Source organism: Melospiza melodia, chromosome 1, assembly GCF_035770615.1.
Source record: "Melospiza melodia melodia isolate bMelMel2 chromosome 1, bMelMel2.pri, whole genome shotgun sequence".
NCBI classification, from domain to species: Eukaryota; Metazoa; Chordata; class Aves; order Passeriformes; family Passerellidae; genus Melospiza; species Melospiza melodia.
In genome coordinates, this window is record NC_086194.1 from 26079967 (window position 1) to 26100517 (window position 20551).

Sequence of the window (20551 nt, forward strand, 5' to 3'; positions counted from 1 at the left end):
TCAAACTGTTATAGATTTACAGGATCCACTCTGGCTCAAATTAGCTAGAGGATGTTCTCCATAGGTGCAGGCATGAGTGGGTTATATTTCATCCTGTTTTTCTTGCTGTGAGTTTAATGGCACATGATCTTTATGAAACATTCACCAGTCTATAAAAGCATGGTGTTTTCCCTATTTCAATCTCATTTTGCAAATCTGCTTTACTCATGAAATATATGACAATGGCACATGTGCTCTGAGTAGCTCCCTGGTAACCTCTGCTTAAGATGAGGAACACAGATTTGACCTAATTTCCTTTGTGAAAACTTGTTATGCTCCTGAAAAATATGATCCTGATTTTGTAATGATTGGCTCACTTAGAAACAGGTTTACAGCCCTTTGCTTTGTTTTACAGCCCCAACTCCGTTTGTTTTCTCATATACGAGCAAGTTTTTGTTGCACCTGATGGCTCTTGGAGCACAGTGCACAGGGAGATGCTGGCTCAAGGATGCTGGTTTGCATCCTTGTCTGCACCAAAGTGCTGCAGAAGTGTCCTGGTTCATGGATGGCCTTGCTAAACCTCACGTTGCATTCCCTGGGTAGAGGCAGATTCATCTTCCTACAGAGATGGGTCCAGCACAACTCATTCATCAGTGCTTTCTGATGGGACAATATTTCATTGACAGAAAAGAAAAGCATTTTTTAACTGGTCCTTCACAGGATGAGCTGTGCCCCAGGCTATTAATCACAGTGATTCATTGCAATTTCATTTCTTTTGGGAAGTGTTCTCACTGCTCTAGGCCTCTGTGTACCCCCATCTGTCAGTTGGGTGGAGTGACTTGCTCCATGGGGAACCTGGTGTTGGTAGGATACTGAGATGTATAAAAATGTGGAATTATTGATTAATTTCCTCCCCAAATTTCACATGAATTGCTCAGACAGATGAATGTTCGTGTTGTGTTTTGTTAATCAGTTTCTTACAAACATTCCAGTTTTTCATGCCTGAAACCACTGTGTTGACTCATGCTTGGTTCAAGAGCAGCTCTGAAGGATGCTGGCTGTCATAGCATTAAGAATTTCAACCTATGCCTCAGAAATTCTGGAAATCTGTTGTTTAAGTAGGTGCCATATTTGTGGTTACTGTAGCTCTTTAATATCCATCAGCATATATTCTCTCTAAACCAGCTGTAAATCCCACAAATAATTTGGAAAAAAAAAAGCTGAAATACCTGTCCTGTCATCCTGTCCTCCATTCTTTCATCATTAAATTACCCTGTGTAAACTCAGCCTTGAAGATTACCCTGCACAGAGAAGTGCTGAGGGACAGCTGTGTCCTGGGACTGAAGTGGGCCGGAGAAGCTACTGGCAGCACCAGTGTGAGCACCCAGAGCTTGGAGGAGCCTTGGATGGACAGAAGGAGCCCAATCTCCAAGCTCACCATGTCACTGTTTCTGTGGCTCAGCCAGCTCACAGTGGGGGTGCCACAAAACACAGAGTTCCATGGATTAATATAGCTTGGGAATGTGTGGGATGCCCAAGCACTTCCCCTGCCAGGGGAGAACTTCCCTCTGTCTCTATTGTCACAGCAAGTGACCCTAGGGGTGCCCAGAGGGCTGTGCAAGGTCCCAGGCTCCCAGGTTCCAGGCACAGGTCTCTCTGCTGGTGGTCTGGCAGAAAGCAGGAGCAGAGTGACTCACTCATGGTGCTGCCACAGTCCTTGTGACACTGCTGGTGTGCCTCTCTTGTCCTTGTCCTGACACGGCAAGGCAGCAGGCTTGCCACACTGCATTTTGTAGCTGTGGATATAAGTGGGTGAAAGGGGGAAGTCTGCTGAGCACTCAGGGGGATGCAGAGGCAGTGAGGGGAGAGGTACTGTGGTGTACCTGGGTCTGGAGAGAAGGGGTACAGTTACTCTAAAATCAGTATAATGAAATAAAAATGAAAGATAAATGTACACAGTGGAACTTGCTCAAAGCAAAGTCTGACATTGAGGGACCTCATCTGTCAGCAAGGAATTCCTTCCTTCTATCTAGTGTAAACCATCTCTCTTTCAGTTTGCAGCCATTCCCTCTTGTCCCATCACTACATGCCCTTGTAAAAGTCCCTCTCCAGCTTTCTTATGGGCCTGGAAGATTCCCCAAAGCCTTCTCTTCTCCAGGCTGAACAGCTCCAGCTCTCTGAGTCTCCTTCACAGGAGAGGTCTCCAGCCCTGTGATCAGCTTGGTGGCCTCCCTGGGCTCTTTCCACAGGTCCATGTCTTTCTCATTTGGGCAGCCCCACATCTGCACACAGCACTCCAGGGTGGGTCTCATAAGAGCAGAGTAGAGGGGCAGGTTTGTGAAAAGTACAATGCAGAAGCAGAACCCAGGCTAAAGGCTGCTGGTTTGCAGAGGAGAATTGTGCAGGTTATGAAACTGGGGCTGTTTGTAGCCTTTTGGAAATAACTTCATCCTTTCCCAGCATCAAAGATTATTATGGAGGGTTCAACAATGAGAGAAAATGGAAATTAAAAAGAGCTAAAGGACTCATTAACAGATTCACACACTGTTTTAAAAGGTAACACAAAACTCTTTACAGTGTGCATGACACAGTCAGGTTTGACATTTCTGATGTGGTGTTTGATGAGCAGGACTGGGCTGGAATGAACGAGTTGGGTCTGCTTTGGACTATGGTGGAACCAGGGTTTAGCTCAGTTTTCCCCGTCTCTTTTAATTTGTTCCTGAATTTTGCACTTTGACTGTTTTCTGTTCTGTTATAGAACAGTTTATAAGCATTCTGCTGAAGAATCTGATATTTATTGCAAAAGTTCTGGCTTTCTTTTTCACAAAAAAAAAAAGCATAAAACTAACTAAACTTGCACAAAATGCCTTTAAAAGATGATAATTCCCCTGTTAATGAAGCTCCCAAGGAAGTGAACCTGCAGAAAACAGTGAGGTTGCTCATGGCAGTAGAAATACTCATGGCTTTTCTGCCATTGTCTGTGGCTTGAAATTACTGCAGCTACTGTAATATGGATTTATGGAATTGCCTGAGGCTTGCCTGGTGGGAACAACTCACTGAGCTACCAGGCAATTTGGGTCTCCCCTTATAATCCAGATATACAAGGATTTTGGAAGGAATGCTGTTATTGTGGTAGAATGTTTCCTCTTTTTGAAAAATAGAAACATTCAGATAATTTATTTCTGCTCCCTCTTTTTCTGACCAGAACTACTTCAGTGCAAACTTTGGTCACCAGGGTATAACACCTCCATGCAAACATGCTGTAGGTGTAAAACTCCCAGCCTGGAGAAAAAAGGGCAGAAGGAGCCTTGAAGTGATTTTGGTTTCTGTTCTCATCTCCTGTGGCTGGGAAAGTGGGGCCCAGAGAAAGGATACTGGCTTTTAGCCATTAATTATTTCTTTCAATCTTCATTCAGGATGGTTCAACCTTTCACTGGAGAGATACCAATTGTGGACACTCTGATTTATATTCTTACATCATGGCAAGGAATATACAACAAAAATATGTGGACTGGTTATGTAATCATTTGGATATGCCAGTACTGGCATAAATATATTATTTTGTTATATTATAAAATAAAATCAGTGTTATTTGGAGGTAATCTTCCAAATTACCCTCAAAGTTATCTGTGCTTTCTTTCTTTCTTTCTTTCTTTCTTTCTTTCTTTCTTTCTTTCTTTCTTTCTTTCTTTCTTTCTTTCTTTCTTTCTTTCTTTCTTTCTTTCTTTCTTTCTTTCTTTCTTTCTTTCTTTCTTTCTTTCTTTCTTTCTTTCTTTCTTTCTTTCTTTCTTTCTTTCTCTCTCTCTCTTTCTTTCTTTCTTTCTCTCTCTCTCTCTCTCTCTCTCTCTCTCTCTTTCTTTCTTTCTTTCTTTCTTTCTTTCTTTCTTTCTTTCTTTCTTTCTTTCTTTCTTTCTTTCTTTCTTTCTTTCTTTCTTTCTTTCTTTCTTTCTTTCTTTCTTTCTCACTTTTTTAAGGGACTTTTATTGTTACAGTGAGCTTTTTCTGCCAGGAGATTTTATTTTGGTGATACATCCCTGTTATCAAGTGTACTATGGCAGCAGTTCTATCCAGGCGTCCTACACAGTGAGCCACAGCCACTGGTGAAAGAAAAGAGTATTTCAGTACATTTAGTGTTCCTTTGAGGCAGTGTCTTGGGGAGGATGTTGTTAATGAGGTCCACAGTCTTTACAAATATAAATTTGTGTTCTGGGTTTCATCTGATTCTGGGGAGGCAGTCACTATCAGAGAGTACCAGAGTTTCATCAGACTTAGAACTACAATTCTTCATATTTTCATACTTCCCAAGCAAGGCACTTCATTTACTGGACTTCTAACATATGCACATTCAACTTTCTATTACTTTGTATTTTAAGTAATTTAACAACCTAAATTTCACTTTGACTTATAGAAAGAACATTCCTAGGCATGTTTGGATCTGTCTGCATAACTTCCAAGGGGAAAAGGGAGACCTCAAATTACCAAATTTAAGATCACAGAGGACATTTATATTCTCCTATGAAATGTGCAGTAGAACCACAGTTCCTGTGTGTGCTTTGATAAGACTCAGTTTGTACTACAGTTACCTACTGTACCAATTTTCCGTCTTTAAATTTGACTGCTGTTCAGGTAGAAAGAGAGTTTGTATTATTTTCAACATAAAAGTTATAAAACTCCCAGTAATTCTTAATATGAAATTGACTCTTACAATCCTTTGAAAAATAGTGCTTGACTAAGCACTTATTGTTTTTATATATTTTACAATGTGTCAAAAGAAAAATGTCCTTTGCCACTTAAAGAAAAGTCTGTCATTTTTCTGCCTACAAGTTGATCAAATAATTCACCACATCTGTGATCAGAATACATATACATTGTAAAGGGGAGAATCTATCTGGAAAAAAACAAGAGTTAATGTGAGCCAGCAGCCCACCTCACACCTCTGCAGCAAAGGTAATTCTCTGGGGGACTTGAGGACTCTGCTTTTAGAGTTTGAAAATACCTTGTATATTATCAGAGGAGTATTTTTGGTACATTTCTTCTATGACATGCTGGGAAAGTCAATCAGTCCCACTGGTTGATCAGAGCAGTGCCAGCTCATGTGTTTAATTCACGCTGGGTTCAGAGGCGGTGGCGCTGCAGCAGCTAAAAGATTAATCTGCCTTAAACTTAAATGCAGCAGAAAGATCACCCTGAGAGCACAGACAAGCCAAAGCAAGGTCTGGAAGAGATGCCAGCTGAGGCCAGGATTGCGTCCTCAGGGAATTTCTTGGAGCCACAGGCTGAGGGGTCCCAGAGCTGCTGTGGTGGCCACAGGGTGGGATATGAGCCCCTTCCCCCATGGCTGCAGCACCCACAGGGATGCCCAGGGATGGAGCTCCCAGTCCTGGACAGGGTGGTGGGATGAGCCCTGGGCTTCCAGAGAGGCTCCATAGCTCCTGGTCCCCCGAGAGCCCTGACACCCAAAGTCTGCTCAGTCTTGTACATCTCATTTTCTGAGTTTTTTTCTTGCCTTTAAAAAGAAATCTATGATTCATGAGTAGATATTTATAAATTCATGTGGGTAAATATTTGGTTCTCTTCAGCTCTGTGGAAAACAATTAGATGATGAACAGGTTGTGACTAAGTACAATTAATAGTGCCAGAGTGTGCCTTCACAGGGGAATAAATACAACAATTAGTGTCTTATTTATCAGTTGTATAGGTTTGTTTCTAATTATAATGGCACTCACAGAGCAGGCTAATACAATACATCAGCTGAATAGAAAACACCAGCTCCTCTCAAATCCCAGGACTGTGTAACTTGGGAAGAATAAAACCTACTGTGAAGCAGAAACTTTTTCTGGACTGGTGCAAGCTCAGAGGCCATCTTTGCTTTTTAGAAAATTGAGGATATTGATGGAGGAAACTTTGGGCTTCAAGCCTGAGCTCCAGCCCAGACACTGATAACCATGAGCTCAAGTGACTGAGCTGTGCTGGGGGCCAGGGGGTGCACAACAGAGCACTGCACCCCATGGATGCAGCTGCAGGGCTTTCCCACTGCAGCTGGATGTGCCTTTTCCTGCTGTGGCACGGGATGGAGATCAGCTTCCTCTGGGCTGTCTGTCAGAACACTGCTGGGAGTCAGGGACAGCAGGTTAGGATGCAGGAAGGCAAAGCTGCTGCTTTAGCTGCTGCAGCTGTGTCCTCAGTGTCCTCAGGTGCCCGCTGAGGGGTACATTCTCTACACCCAGGTAGAGAATGCCACAGGACACCCAGGTAGAGAATGCCAATTGCCTCCATTTGGCTGTGCACTATACCTAATTTTAAATTGCAATGTCACACTTCATATGGCATAACATCTGTTGACTGGGGCTGCTCAGCTCTGGTGAACCCGAGCAGATAATTTTGGGGTGAGAGAAGGAATATCCTTGCCATGTACAGCCTCTGGTCAAATCCCATGGGAAAAGTTGTCTCAGTTCTCAGAAGGGCAAAACAACAGTCAGGAATGACCATATAGTTTTCATTGCAATTTCTGCCCTCCTGCCTGTAAAAACTTGGTGACCTTTTAGATGAAATGGCCAGCTAAGATTCTGGTGGCTGACACCAGACTGTTACAATGGAGGGCTCTGGATAACCTCAAAGGCAGGTTCCCACTTGCTACATCAGTTGGTATGGAGAGGAACTTTGGTGGATAATTGGTCCCATGTTGGTCACTAATCCCATATTAGCTCTTGATGTCAGTAAATACCATTGTATTATTGGAAACAGGACCTGTCTTGGTTCCTTTTTTATGGAGATAGAAACGTGACAATTTCTGAGTTCTCCATGGCTCTCTGTCACTGTCAGCAGCACACGTTGTTGCATTACTCAGTCTCAAATCCATCCCTACTTTAATTGCTCTTGCACTTTTTTCCTGTGCATTGTTATAGCACTCAGGAATTACTTCAAGGTGCTATTGTTTTTCTAAAACGTATCTTATTGTTATAAAGATCTGAAGTGTTCTATGCAAATGCTGCCATTCATCTTTTACTTTTAGCTGGATTGTTTTGAGCACGGTTAGCTAGAGCTTTAATAGCTTAGCTGCTGTTCACGTGTAGATAAAACCAAAATTTAAGGGGACAGCAGGTGATCTCCTCTGAAGAGCACAGCAGCAAACAGACCACCAGAGGCAGTGTCCCTGCCACACGTCCTGCCAGCTCCAGCTGCCTTGGGATGGTGTTGTGAGGGAGGGATGTGCCATGGGCAAAGGAATACAAGTCATGTCCCCTGTCTGTACACACTCAACAGACTAACATCTGGAATACAGAAAAGGATCTAAAGCCCCTCCTACCCTTGCTTTGCCCTGAAACCAGCCTCTTGTGGGATATAGGGCAAAAACAAGGCAGAATTACGTGGGCCTGAGGCCCTCCATTTGCCTCTCTCACACGTGGTGGTGATTCATCTCTTCTCAGAGACTGAAAGTTGAAGGAGCACAGACTCAGAAAAAATATCAGGTGTGGTGTGAGGCTATAGCAGAAAACTCAGTTTTAACATTGAAAGGAAGTTCCAGAACTTCCACTGAAAGTAGAACAAACATATATGTATACATACATTTATGTGTATTTTCTAAATACTGTAATGATTCAATGTGCAGCACTCAGTAATGACTTGAGCTATTTTTGGACGTAACAAAAACCCACCTTGAACTGTACTAAAGTCTATTGTACCAAAAGTGATATTCAGACTGAAAGCTGTTGCTCAACCAGAAACGACCTCCTGTAATTTAAATTAGTCTCAATATGCTTGAAAAAGCATTTAAAAAGACTCAGCTTAGATTATTTTCTTAAAGGCACACAAAACTTCAGCTGATTTAGTTGAAGAAATGCAAATTTTTTTCTAAGGCTAATTTTCATGGAGGCAATCTTCTGTAGCTCTCTTCCCTTTTCCAAATACGCTTTTACAAATCTTAAGATTGGGTATTTGCATCTGCATTTTCTGAAGTCGTTATTCATGTCTTCATCATGAAGACTTACAGAAGTTTTGAAGCAGTGTATTGCTGGAACATAAATTGATAGAAGGCTTTAAACTTGAGGTGAAATCTTAATAAATGGTAAAGTTCTTTTATTTGCTACAATAAAAACATTTTCTGCTGCTTTCTTGAGGTTGTATGCATACTACCAATGCTCTCATCTTAAACTTTTTTGTCTGTATCATCTTGGAAGAGAGCTGCTTCAGTTCTTGTTTACCAGAATTTTCTTCTAATCTCCTTAAATTGTCTTCCCTCTCATTGATTCTAGTGTGCTGATTAGATTTATAATGACTATAACTAGTGAACAGACTAAGATCAGACTTAATGTTTGCAGAAAACACAAACCAATCCAGAAGAATGTCACAGGTTGATGTTCTTACCTCCTCTTGCTGGCCCCCATAAAAAACACAAGCAATCTTTCTCTTCACATTGTGCAAAGCAATTCATCAGTGGACTGCAAGCAGATTCTTTATTAAACTCCACAAAAGGGAACAAGCCCCCCAATTTTCATTCTGTCTGGCCTCCTCAAAGATCAGCATGGTGGTTGCAGGTGGTGTCTTGACATTTCCATTGGCTCTGATAGTAGTAGAGCTAATTCACACTAGTAGAGACATAGAAACAAAAATAAAATAAAGAGAGATGAATTCTAGATTGTTTTCTGAGCCTTTGTTTGCTGCCATAACTCTGCACCAAACACACTGAAGGCTTTGCCCACATATGAGAGCAATTCCCATCAGCACCTGTAAACAGGTCTTTCTTCTGCCACAGGTGATTTTGTGCTGTTGACCCAATGTAGCTAGGCATGAAATTTTTAATTGCAGAAGTATTCTGCCTTCCCAGGACTATAGGAGTAAGCACTGTAAACCCATTAGCTTTTGCTGAACTGCTCTTTTCTATTGTCAAACAGCCTTGGGCAGCCAAGATCCATTCTACTCCCCCAGGAACCACTATTATGCCAACATAAATTCGTTTGACTTCAGTGAAGTTCCTGCCCTTACACAGCAGAGAGAGATCAGACTGGACCAATTGTCTTTAGCAATGTTTTTCTCTGTTGCTGGATAGATAGCATGTCCAAACTTTAATTTAATAAAATAAGTGTATCTAGCATAAACCAGATGGAATAAGGTTTGTTGACAAAATGGATAGGTTATTTTCAAGGACACTGATTCACTGTTCTCCAGAGAAAAACAGCATTTAACAGATCTATTGTTGTTGAATAAGCAGAGAAACTGGGAAGATCAATTTACCTAATGTTGTTTTTATATTTTAGATGTATTTTGCTGGGAATGAGGATACATTAGGCAAAAAGTGAACCTTTTATTATTTTCTTTTAGAATCACAGAATCCTGTAGGTTGGCATTCCTGTAGGGATGCCATCCTCTCCAAGCCCCTGCTCCTAGCAAGACCAAGGGTGAGGATGTTCAATCTGTCCTTGGATGCTTCCAAGGATGAAGATTCCACAAATTCTGAACACCTGTTTCTGCTCTTGACCACTGCTGTGGTGAAACCTTTTGTCTTGAATGAAGTTGGCCTTTCCCTTTCTTGAGTTTGAGCTTGTTTCCTTTTTTACTGTGCCGGTCTGAGAGCAGTATGAATTCATCTTCTGTATGATTTCCCCTTAAACAGCTGAAGACAGCAGCAAAATCTCTAATTAGAATTCCCTTTCAAAGCAGACTCAAATCTCTCAGTGTTTATGTGTGTGTCCCAGGACCCTGATGGTTTGGGTGCCATAAATCCCAGGCACATGGCGGGATTCTTGGTGTGTCCTGTGCAGGGCCAGGAGCTGGGTTCACTGAATGGGGCTCTTCCAGCTCAGCACGTTCTGTCATTCTGTGACTTTCTCCAATATGACAACGTCTTTTACTATGGAGCACCAAACTGCTCACTTGTTTAATAGCATTTTCTCTCTTTTAATTTTATTGCCCCCCACCCCAGCCCACATTTCTGAAAATTATGAATTAAAAAAAGTGCTGCATTTCTAAAGCTCTTCCAGCCACTAGGTACAGATAGCCACTACTCTGCTGCAACTGAGATGATGCTTCTGGAACTTTAGGAGCTCTGAATCTAAGTGTATTGGGTTTGTGTGGCAAGGTTCTTGTAGTGAGGGGTCTGCAGGGCTGGCTTCTGTGAGAACAAGCTTCTCTCATGCCCAACAGAGCCAATCCTTGGAAGCTCCAGGATGGACTTGCTACTGATCAAAGCCAAGCCCATCAGTGATGGTTTTAATGTCTGGTGATAACATATTTCAGAAAGAAAAAGGTCATTGCACAGATGTAATTGTGGTCAGAGAAGAGTGCAGTGATAACGTGTGAGAGGAACAGCCCAGTTGACACCAAGGTCAGTAGAGAAGGAGGCCAAGGAGCTGCTCCAGGTGCTGGAGCTGAGATTCCCCTGCATCCTGTGGTAAAGACCATGGTGAGGCAACTGCACCCCTGCAGCCCCTGGAGACCCATGCAGGAGCAGATATCCAGGTATCCCATGCTGGAGCAGATATCCAGGTATCCCAAGCTGGAGGCTGCAGACCCACGGGCAGAGAAGCCATGTCAGGACTCTCTTCTCCCTCCTTGTTGGGGTGCAGGGAGGTTGTCCCCAGCTCATGAGCCCAAAGGAGAATCTTTTTGTCTTGCTACTCAGTGGTGCATCCTGTCCAGTGTGCTTGGCCAGGCTCTCAGGGGCTGGGACTTGGCTCATTCATGGGATTCCTCTTTAAAGGGTCCTCTCAGGAGTCTCTTCGGCATCACACAGACCTCTGAGGCTGTGCAAGCCCACACAGCTGCTTGGGGTTTGGCAATACAAGCCAGGGCAGACTAGGAGAGGCTGGGATGTTGTGGGGCACCCCAGCTTTAGCCCACATCACATCACTTTGGCTTTGGCTTATAAGCCTGGCTGTGAGCAAAAGCACTTCTGGCAATTAGGGCTGGAAAGGCAAAATGAGGTCTTCCCACAGCAGCGAGCTTCCCAAAGCAGCTGCTGCATGGATGTTGTTCTGTTCCTTGCCTATTACTATTCATCTTGCTTTTCAGATCTAATATCGATTAAACCTTCATAGGTTAACAAATGAGATGGTTTTCTTGCAGTAAAAGCTTGAGAAAGGCAGGGCATTGGCATTGGTATGCTGTTTGCCTCTGTTTGAATACGATCTCTGAGCACTGGCAACATTATTTGAATCTAATAACCAAGCAATTTTAGAGTGGTGATATTCTAACAGTTCCATCTATCTAGAAGACAGGCATTTTGAAGGACTCCATTTGGTGGGTTGGCAAAGCTGCATCTGTACAGAATAAGAAGGATGCAGATATGACATATTGCATCATCTTTTTCTCTGCTAAGGCAATTTCAGTCCATGCATATGAAAGTTGTATACGTGAGTGAAGACCAAGGCACTAGATGAATAGAAATTATTTCAGTCATAACACTGCCCCTATCAGGGAACTAGCACATTTACACAGGTATTTTTCATCTCTTATCATTTTGCCTTTTTTTCCCAGCAAAGTGCCAAACTCTGCAGGCTTTGCTCGGCATCACAGGCATTCTGCAATGAGAAACTAAAGAAAACAAGCCAATGCAAAATGAGAGTTGCAATATTCACAACAGGAAAGAACTAAAGAATATGTTCAGCTTTCCTCAACATTAATCCAGCTACAGCAGGTGTGTTTTAGTCCCATGGTCCTGATTCCTCCTTCTTTATCTTTTTCTTACTCAGGCAGCTTTATTGTTTTTGTGAACTGGAATCTTGAACTCCATCTGCTCTACTCAGCAGTAGAGACAGATAGTAATAAAAGTGAGAGGGTGAAATGCCTGCCATGGGGGAGTGCTGCATTTTGTGTCAGCTTGATCAAAAGCAAACTCCTCCTTTAAAACATATTTTAATTACTTATTAAATGACCTTAAAGGGTTTTTGTGAAACAAAAACTGACAGAGGACTATCAGCTTTTAGAAGCACTTAGAAACCCATGCACTGCATAAATGCTTTCAACACATATACATACATATATATATATAAAAATGTGTGTGTGTATATATATATATACAGCTTTGAATATCACCATCTTTCCCACTCTAGGATCTTCACTATAACAAAATCCAGATTTTGCCCACAAGATATTCAGGTATTATGGAGAGAACCTGAACAAAAATATTTGGGCAGATGCACAAGCTGATCCTTCTGTTTCATTGTGCCTCAGTGGCTTGAGTCCTTGCACCCTCTGAGGCAGAGCACCAAGGTTGCAGTGGAGCCCTGTGTTGGGAGGGATGCAGGCTGCAAGCCAGGGGGCAGGGATGGCTTTTCCACAAAGTTCAGTTGCTGCCACCATGGGCAGTGCACAGCAGAGCTGATGGAGAAGAGTTTGCAGAAAGAGTGTTGTGCTCAGGTAACTAAAAGTTCTGTCATGATGTGTCCAATGGCTTTAAGTTACATTGCCATTCTTAGTTGGTGCTGTCTGTGTGATTGGCTGTGCAGCTGGAATGGTGGAGCTGTGCTGGGGTACATCTTATGGAATTGATCTAAATACTTGCTCCAAAGGATCTTCTGGGGACGTTTCAGAAAGCAGAGCAGAAAGCCTGGCTCAAAGTGTTCTGAGCAGGCCACTCCAACGTGAGCATTAGCAAGGAGATATGGCTAAATAATCATCCATGTTTCAGTTTAGAAAGAAAATAAAAATAAATAGGAAAGAGGCCACAAACAATCCTTTCTGACAGAAGAGGATGATTGCTTAAGTTTGTTTTGATTGGGCACTCTATTAACCAAAAATGGAAATTTAGATAGGTTATACTGCAAATTCAGCTGGTATTTCTCATGTTGTGTCATCTCAAAAGAAAGAACTAGAAGTAGGAAAAGATAGGCAAAACCAAAGTGTTTTGAATTATGTTAAAAACAACAACAACAAAAAAAAGGAAGTTATTTACTTAATTATACACCTAATGAAGCAATCACTGGAAAAAAAAAATCTTCTTCAGCTAATGTCTCAGCTGGAAATCTTGTAAATGGCATTATCCCTCTGCAACCTTGCTGTTGTTTTAGAACTTTTTGATAAACAGAAAAATGCATCTTTTGTAAAGGAAGACACCATCTCTATGCTGGTAATACATTTTGCCATGGACTGTATAACACTCCCCTATAGTCAATAACAAAAATTGGTACAGATTATAAGGTCAACAATGCATTTCCTTTTACTGTAAAAGGTAATGGTTTCACCTGGCTGTGGAAGCCTCTTACAGGCAGCACTCTGTGGTGGAACACACAGTCTTTGCCACTGTTAGGAGCAAATTTAAGTTGTACCATAAGATAAAATACTGGTGTGGCCAGGACTTCTATATCAGGTATGCTGTGGCTCAGAAAGGGGCAAACAGTAATGCTGAAGTGAGAGCAGTGAAAAATATTCTTCACAAGTCAGTAAAAATTTCAATTTCAGACCTACTTAAGTTTTAAATGTGTTTCTGAATTCATATCAAATTTTACATTAAAGTATGAGCAGAAGTGCTATGAAAGTCAGAACACTTATTTCATCATTGTCAAATAAGGCCATTTGATTTTTTTTTCTTCCTAAGATATCTACATTAATTTTGAAAATTCCACCTTAAAATTGAAAAAAAATCTGAGGTTGAACAAACTGTTTCTTCAATCTAGACATGCATTATACAGAGATAGGGAGGAGGCTGCCTCTTACAAGACATAAAAATAAATTATTCATGCAGCCTAAATATGATGTATCTATTATTTAATATCACCCTGTTGTTTCAGTTTCACATTACTCACACAGCAAAAGTGCAGAAAAACCCAAATTCTTTGAAGGACGATATAGGTTCATCACATTTGATCTCATAATAAATGTAATTGTCTAATAAATTGGTGTGCCATAGATCTGTAAAGGAGGGTATGAGTAATTAGAAGTGCTGTATGATAAATCAGGATAGTTCTTCCCCGCAGTCCTGAAGAAGCAGCACTTCAGACTTGGTGGAGCTGTGAGCTGTTCTCACTGATTCTCCTGCTGTCAGTCCAAGACAGCTCTGTTGACAGGTGGCATTGATTTTTCTAAAATGCCAGCAGGCTGACTCCTGACTGCTTTGGCTTTGTTCTCCCACAAAATGCAACCCACAGAACAGGTCAGGAGAAGGCATTCCAAAACTGAGGAATGTGATGTGTGCTGAGGGAGTTTTGCTCTAGGGAAAATTCCTCAGAACTTGCAGGAGAGGCAGTGCTTGTGGGGAGAAACTCAAAAAGATAATAAACTGTTTCTATTCTGATTTCTATACAGAGTCAAAAGAAAGAGAAATTTTAAGTAATGGTCTGCTGAGATTTGCTCTCCTCTGACTTACAAATTGGAGAGAACAACCTGTATCCTTCTCAGAACCTGACTCCCAGTGGAAATACATACTAATAGAAGAGTAATGGGTTGTCGTGTTCCCTGCCAATCTCTGTCTTTAATCCATAGATTTTTTTAATTATCTCACTCTCTTCTCTTTCCACCCTTGCATTCAATCCACTGCAAGTGCTGTCATGCCAGGAAGCCAGGCATACATGGAGCAGAAATGCCTTGACTACATATTTTATGAGGGTCCTTAATCACACGCGTGGAAAATGTTTATTTTATAAGTGCAGAATTGTCCCCTGGGGATGTTTTGCTGCACAAATGAGCCTAATGAGCATTAGAAGTGCAGCTTTGTTCTGGAAAGTGGTAGGTTTATTGTTCCTTAATTTTTTAATTACAACCCCTGACCTGAATGACTAGCGTGAAACTGTAAACAGATCAGGATTACAAGCAACATGCCTTTTTAATCAGTGCCACCGAGGGGCAGATGGCAATGTGCATCCCCCCTGCTGCTCTGGGGGGATGCAGGGTGAACTCTCGCTCTGCTGAGTGTCAGCACTGACCTTGCTGCTGCTCCCCTGGGAGTCCCTGGCTCCTCTGCTCTTTGCCAAGGCTCACAAACCCTGTGTGATACAGGCACTGCAATGGGGCACGTGTAAATGAATGGACTCTGCCTCCCCGAGGAAGGGAGCATCACACAGACACATGTCCAGACACAGCTCAAGGGTTTCTCATCAGGTGAGATCTGTGCTCAGTTGTCAGCACAGGTTTGAAGAGATGGGAAAAGATAAAACAGCAGAATGTGTTCTCATGGTTTTGCTTAACAAGGAAAACTCATCTCATCTGACTGGTGGGCTGTGCCCCTTGCCAAAGGTAGTGACTGGTCCCTCCTTATCTGTTTTTCTCCCTGTTATTCCCTCTAACTGATTACAGGAGTAGTATTTCATGTCACCATAAAACACTGTATAATTATTTCATCCTGCTCTTTAAGGCCACTTGATTAGTAAGCCTATAGCATACTTTAGGTTTTTTCTGATACAAAAAACTGATCAGCACCCAAAAAATTTGTATTTTTCTCCTCAGACCTGTCAGGAATTTCTGAGCAGACAGATGGGTTGCATCCACAGGTACCATTGGGGTGACTCCCCTGAAACATTTCCAAATCTTCTGGCAAGCATCAGTGTTGGCAGATTGATTCCTTTGTCCAGGCACCACTGTCCTTTTCAATGGAGATCTCAGAGCAAATGTCAGGCTGCTTTTCACCACTAATCTTCTGAAAAAACCCCGACAGCTTTATATTGCTGGTCCTGCTCATGCTGAGAGCATGTCAGCAATGGCCATGTCCTCATATATGGATCTATTATCTGGGTATATGGACCTATTTCTGTTTTCTGTATATCCATTTTCATCAGTCATTCAAAAAAAAAAAAAAAAGAAGGAAGAAGATTTTTTAAAAAGTTGTTCTTGGCTTTCATGTTAAATGTATTTTACTAGAAATACAGCAAGTGAACCTGAAGCATTAAAAAATGGGAGCCCAAATAATCTCTGATTACATATGCATGTAAATATCTATGTGTATCTCTATTTTGTAGGTAGATACATACACAGGGCTAGAATCAGCTATTTGGAGCTGTTGTCCTTTTGCATTTTTTATGCTAGGGGTGTGGAAATGCTGGGACAAAAGTGAAGAAGTGAGTGTGTTCAGATGGGGGCCAGAGGCTTGGCTTTCAAAGCAGCTGAAGCTCTTCTGTCAGTGCAAGCACAGCAGCAGCCAGAGCCCATGACAGAACACAAGTATACATGTCCTGCAAAAACAGCCATTATCCAGAGAACATCAGATTTCGGCAGTGTAAATCCATAAAAAAGAGTTCTGAAAATGGAAAGGGGGGTCCAAATATACTTCTGATTTTTGCTGGTGTCTTGAGAGTCTGTTTTACTGTGTATTTCTGAAAACAGCCCGTTTTATCCTAGTAGGAGAGTGTGTTACCTGGTGCTGACTTTGCTCAGTGCTGTTTGCAGAATTGATGCCTTTTTGTTTGGCACTCACTGAGCATACAGAGCACAGAGAATGGTTTAAATTGTGCCAGCTGTTAGCAACATCACAGTAATGTATCTGTTGCTTGTCCTAGCAGAAAAAACCCTAACCTCCCATGGTTCAAGGTGTTCCTATTTTCTCTTCTATTTCTGTCCCATTTCCTTTCATAATCAAAACATCACTACATTAGATGTCATAGGTGAAAGAAAAGTCTGAATTTTTCAGGAAAAAAAAGTTTCATTTTTGAACTAAATTAACTTTACACAAGATAGGGGAAGGGTGGTTGCTGGCTTACTGAATCTATGTACACATCCCCTTCACAAAAGGGAATTTCATGATATGTCCACAAAAATTTTGGTGGTGATTATCTTCTTAACTAATATATAGTAAGGAAAGCACATGTTTTCTTTTCCCTGAGGGAAAAAATAAAAAGAAAACTAGTTTTCACAACATGAAAGAGCTCCTTTCTTTGGTCAGAGGCCATAGCTTGTAACAGCTCAATCACCTTTTACTGTGCAGTCCTCTGGCATGTGGGTCCTGCTGGGCCCCAATAAGCAGGAAAAAGGTAACTCTTAATATCAGAGACATTACAGTTGAAATACTATAGGCTAAACACATTAAGAAGAAAGAACAGATAATTTTTAGGAACATTTGCTCCCCCAGCTGTAATTTTTGTGTCTTTTCCTTTCTTATGGGTGAAAATCCTCATAAAAAGGTATTAAGAGTTCCATGTCATAAATGCCTGTTATCTTGCTTATACTTAAGTATAGTAGGAACTTCCAGTATTTCTAAGACCTTCCCTGCTGTGAAGCAGTTAATTTTGACATTTTGTTGAAGATGTGTCAAGCCCTTTGATGACTTTTTATTTAGTGGAGTGGTGCATTACTTCCCTACGTAGTACCAAAGTGTGAATCTCAGGGTGAGACACTTTTAGCACAGCAGGAAGTCTCAATGGGATACTGGCTGGAAAAATTGTTTACATTGTCTAGAGAAAAAGCCAGTCTGGGAAAAAAGTGAGGAGAATTAAGCAGGATTGCTTGATACCTTCTGACATTCTGTTGCTCCTTAGAATTCAAGGAACAGAGTTAGTGAAGTATCTTAAATGTATTTTTATGTGTTTTGGTGTTGCACCACCTGTTTTATAGCCACAGAGGAGGCTTCTGTGAGAAGCTGCTGGAAGATTTCACAACACCTGGCAGAGCCAATTCCTGGTGGCTCTGAAGAAGGACATGCTGATGGCCAAGGCTGTGCAGATTAGAAATGCTGGTAGTGCCTCTGTGGTAGCTCATTTAAGAAGAAATCAAAACAAAGGTCATGGCGCTGTTTTAATTCCAGCCAGCAAAGAGGAGGAGGTGAGAACGTGTGAGAAGAACATGCAGACAACCAAGGTCAGTGCAGAAGGAGGGGCAGGAGGTGCTCCAGTGCTGGGATTCCTGTGCAGCCCATGGTGCAGCCCATGGTGAGGCAGCCGTGCCCCACAGCCCAGGGAGAGCCCTGGGGGATGCAGAGATCCACCCACAGCCCGTGCAGGAGGAGCCCACCCTGGGTGGGAGAGTGCTTGAGAGGAGGCTGCGACCCTGTGGGAGACCTGTGGAGAAAGGGACCCTGCTCCCAGGCTGGAGCAGCCTGTCCTTGGAGGGCTGCACCCCGTGGAGGAGTGACCCACAGTGCAGCAGCCTGGGAGGGCTGTTCCCATGGGATGGACTCACACTGCAGCAGCACAGGGAGCTGTTCCCATGGGATGGACTCACACTGCAGCAGCACAGGGAGCTGTTCCCATGGGATGGACTCACATTCAGCACTCACAGGGAGCTGCTGCTCATGAGATGGAGCTGTGTTGGAGAGGGTCACAGAGAACTGTCCTCTGTGAGAGGGACCCCACAGAGCAGCAGGGTAAAAACTCCTCTGCCTTAACAGCAGGAGAAGCCATGGGTGATGAACTGATCATAACCCCATTCCCTGCCTCCTTGTGCCACTGGGGCAGGAGATAGAGCTGGAAGGAGGGAGGGGTGGGGGGAAGGTGGTTTTGGGGGCTTATTTTACTTCTCATTATCCTGCTTTGATTTTGTTAGTCAATTCACTTTGTAATAAATTCACTTCAAATCTCTAAGTTGAGCCTGTTTTGCCCTTGATGGTATTTAATGAGGGACCTCTCTCCAGTCCTGTCTCAGCCCATGAACCATCCATTAAATTTTCTCTCCTCTGCCCAGCTGCAGCAGAGGAGTGAGCAAGAGGCTTTTATGGGTGCCTGGCATTCAACCAGGGTAAAACCACAACATTATGTAATCTGTAAATTTCTTCTTACAGTGCTGAAATCACAGTCATATTACAATTCTCTCCTCTTCATCATTTCATTTTAATATTTTCTTCATCATCTTGTGACTTAATTGTGTGGCAAATGCACACTCAGTCTGTAGATCTCTTCCATTGTAGTGTGTTTTTAGAAGACCCATTATGAAAATGCCTTTTAAATTATAAAAGATTGAAACAGACTTGGCTTCTCCCAGCTGGTGAGATCAGTAGATCTCTTTCTACCTGGCTTTTTAAAGTGGTTTTGTGTTTCAGAGATTAGCATGTCCAGCTTCTTTGGTGGCTTCTTTGTGGGCCTCTTCAGAAAAAAGTAGCTGTGGTTTAGAGGAGGGGTTTGCAAAGAGCTCATGTCTGCCACGTGCTGTGTGTTTAGTGGACAGAAAAGGAGCACTATATATAACACTTCTTCACAACTACTAGGGGGAGTATGCCTAACATATGTGCCAGTTTTTGTGCTTCCAAGGTTGCTTGAGGTTCATTCAAATTCAGTGTTCACTCAGTATTCAGTTATGTTTCACTGAAAAATATTTGTATTAGCAGTGAGAAAATAATAACAAACCCTGAAACTTCAGCTATAAGTGTGTGCTATTCCAGTGTTCTCACTGAAACATTTAAAGGGCACTTATGTGGAAACCCAGGGCACTGGGAATATTTCTCTGTCTGCTCTGGGGTGCCCTGACACCCAGGGGAGCACTGACTTTGACCCTCATAGAGAAAGTTTCCTAAACTTCAAGATAGACTAGAATCCACAAAAGTGTGAAATAGAATATACAGAGTAGTGTAGGTGTATCTCTTGGTGAGAAGTTTAGGTTTTGGGATTTTTAGTATGTTGTAGATGGAAGCAACATGGAGGGCACAGGGTGTCATCCTGGGTTTCTTCTTCATGCTTCTTTCTCCTTCTTCATGGGTTTGAGTGGCATTTTGTAATTGGGCAGAAAAGTCTGCATTGCTGGGTCTGTGGGATCAGTTATTGGGTTAAAAGGGGAAATAATCTAGGCATCAGTTCTCAGATGGATAGTTTAGTCTTAAAAGACTAAATTTCTTCTAAAAAGAGATTGTTGGCCATTTTCTGCCTCTAATGAAAAGCTGCCAAACTCACAGTTGTGAGACTGTTTTACTGGTAAGAAATAATAAACACCTGAGTCCAAACACTAATTACTGTCTCAATGCCTTCAATCCAGACCCAGAGAAACCCACAACTGGGACCGCCACACATTCAGAACAATATTTGCAGTTGCACATATCAAAGGATGGACAGCCACTTCAGGACTGATGCAGCCATGAAACTGTCTGCTGTCCTGCAGGCATCCCTTCAGAAAGGAGCTCCAGAGCAAGATTTGAAAACCAAGAGTTCTGTACAGTGAGTCTTCTTTTGGCTTTGGTCTGAACTACAGGCTGATCACCAGATAGTGTACCAGACAGGGGACAAGTGGCCAAGGAGAGAGTTGGAGGAAATCATGAAAGCTGTGCTAATGCTTTCTCTTTCTTAATATGGGCTGGGAGCTACATTAGGAAAAAAGGAAAAATCACAGAATTGCAGAATCACAGAAATGCTGAGTTGGAAGAGACCCCCAAGGATAATCAAGTCCAACTCCTGGTCCAATGAACCTTACTGGGACTTCAGCAGATCCCTTAGGTGAATGAATAGGGAGCAGCCCACAAAAGAGTGTGACGAGGATGCATCTTCCCAATTACATATGTTAAAATTCAGGAAATTTTAACATATGCCCACTGACTGAAACCCCCTAGTGATGGTACACCGTAAAGATTGGCATAGAATCAGATCCATTTCTGGGTTTGTGGACATCTGTTGAAACAGATATACAGATTCTGTTGTTACAACAATTTTGTTTGCTATTACTATTTCCATGTAAAAATGGAAACATTTATCCTATTTCATCTTTGAGTTTATCTGAGCATCTCATAAGCTTCAGT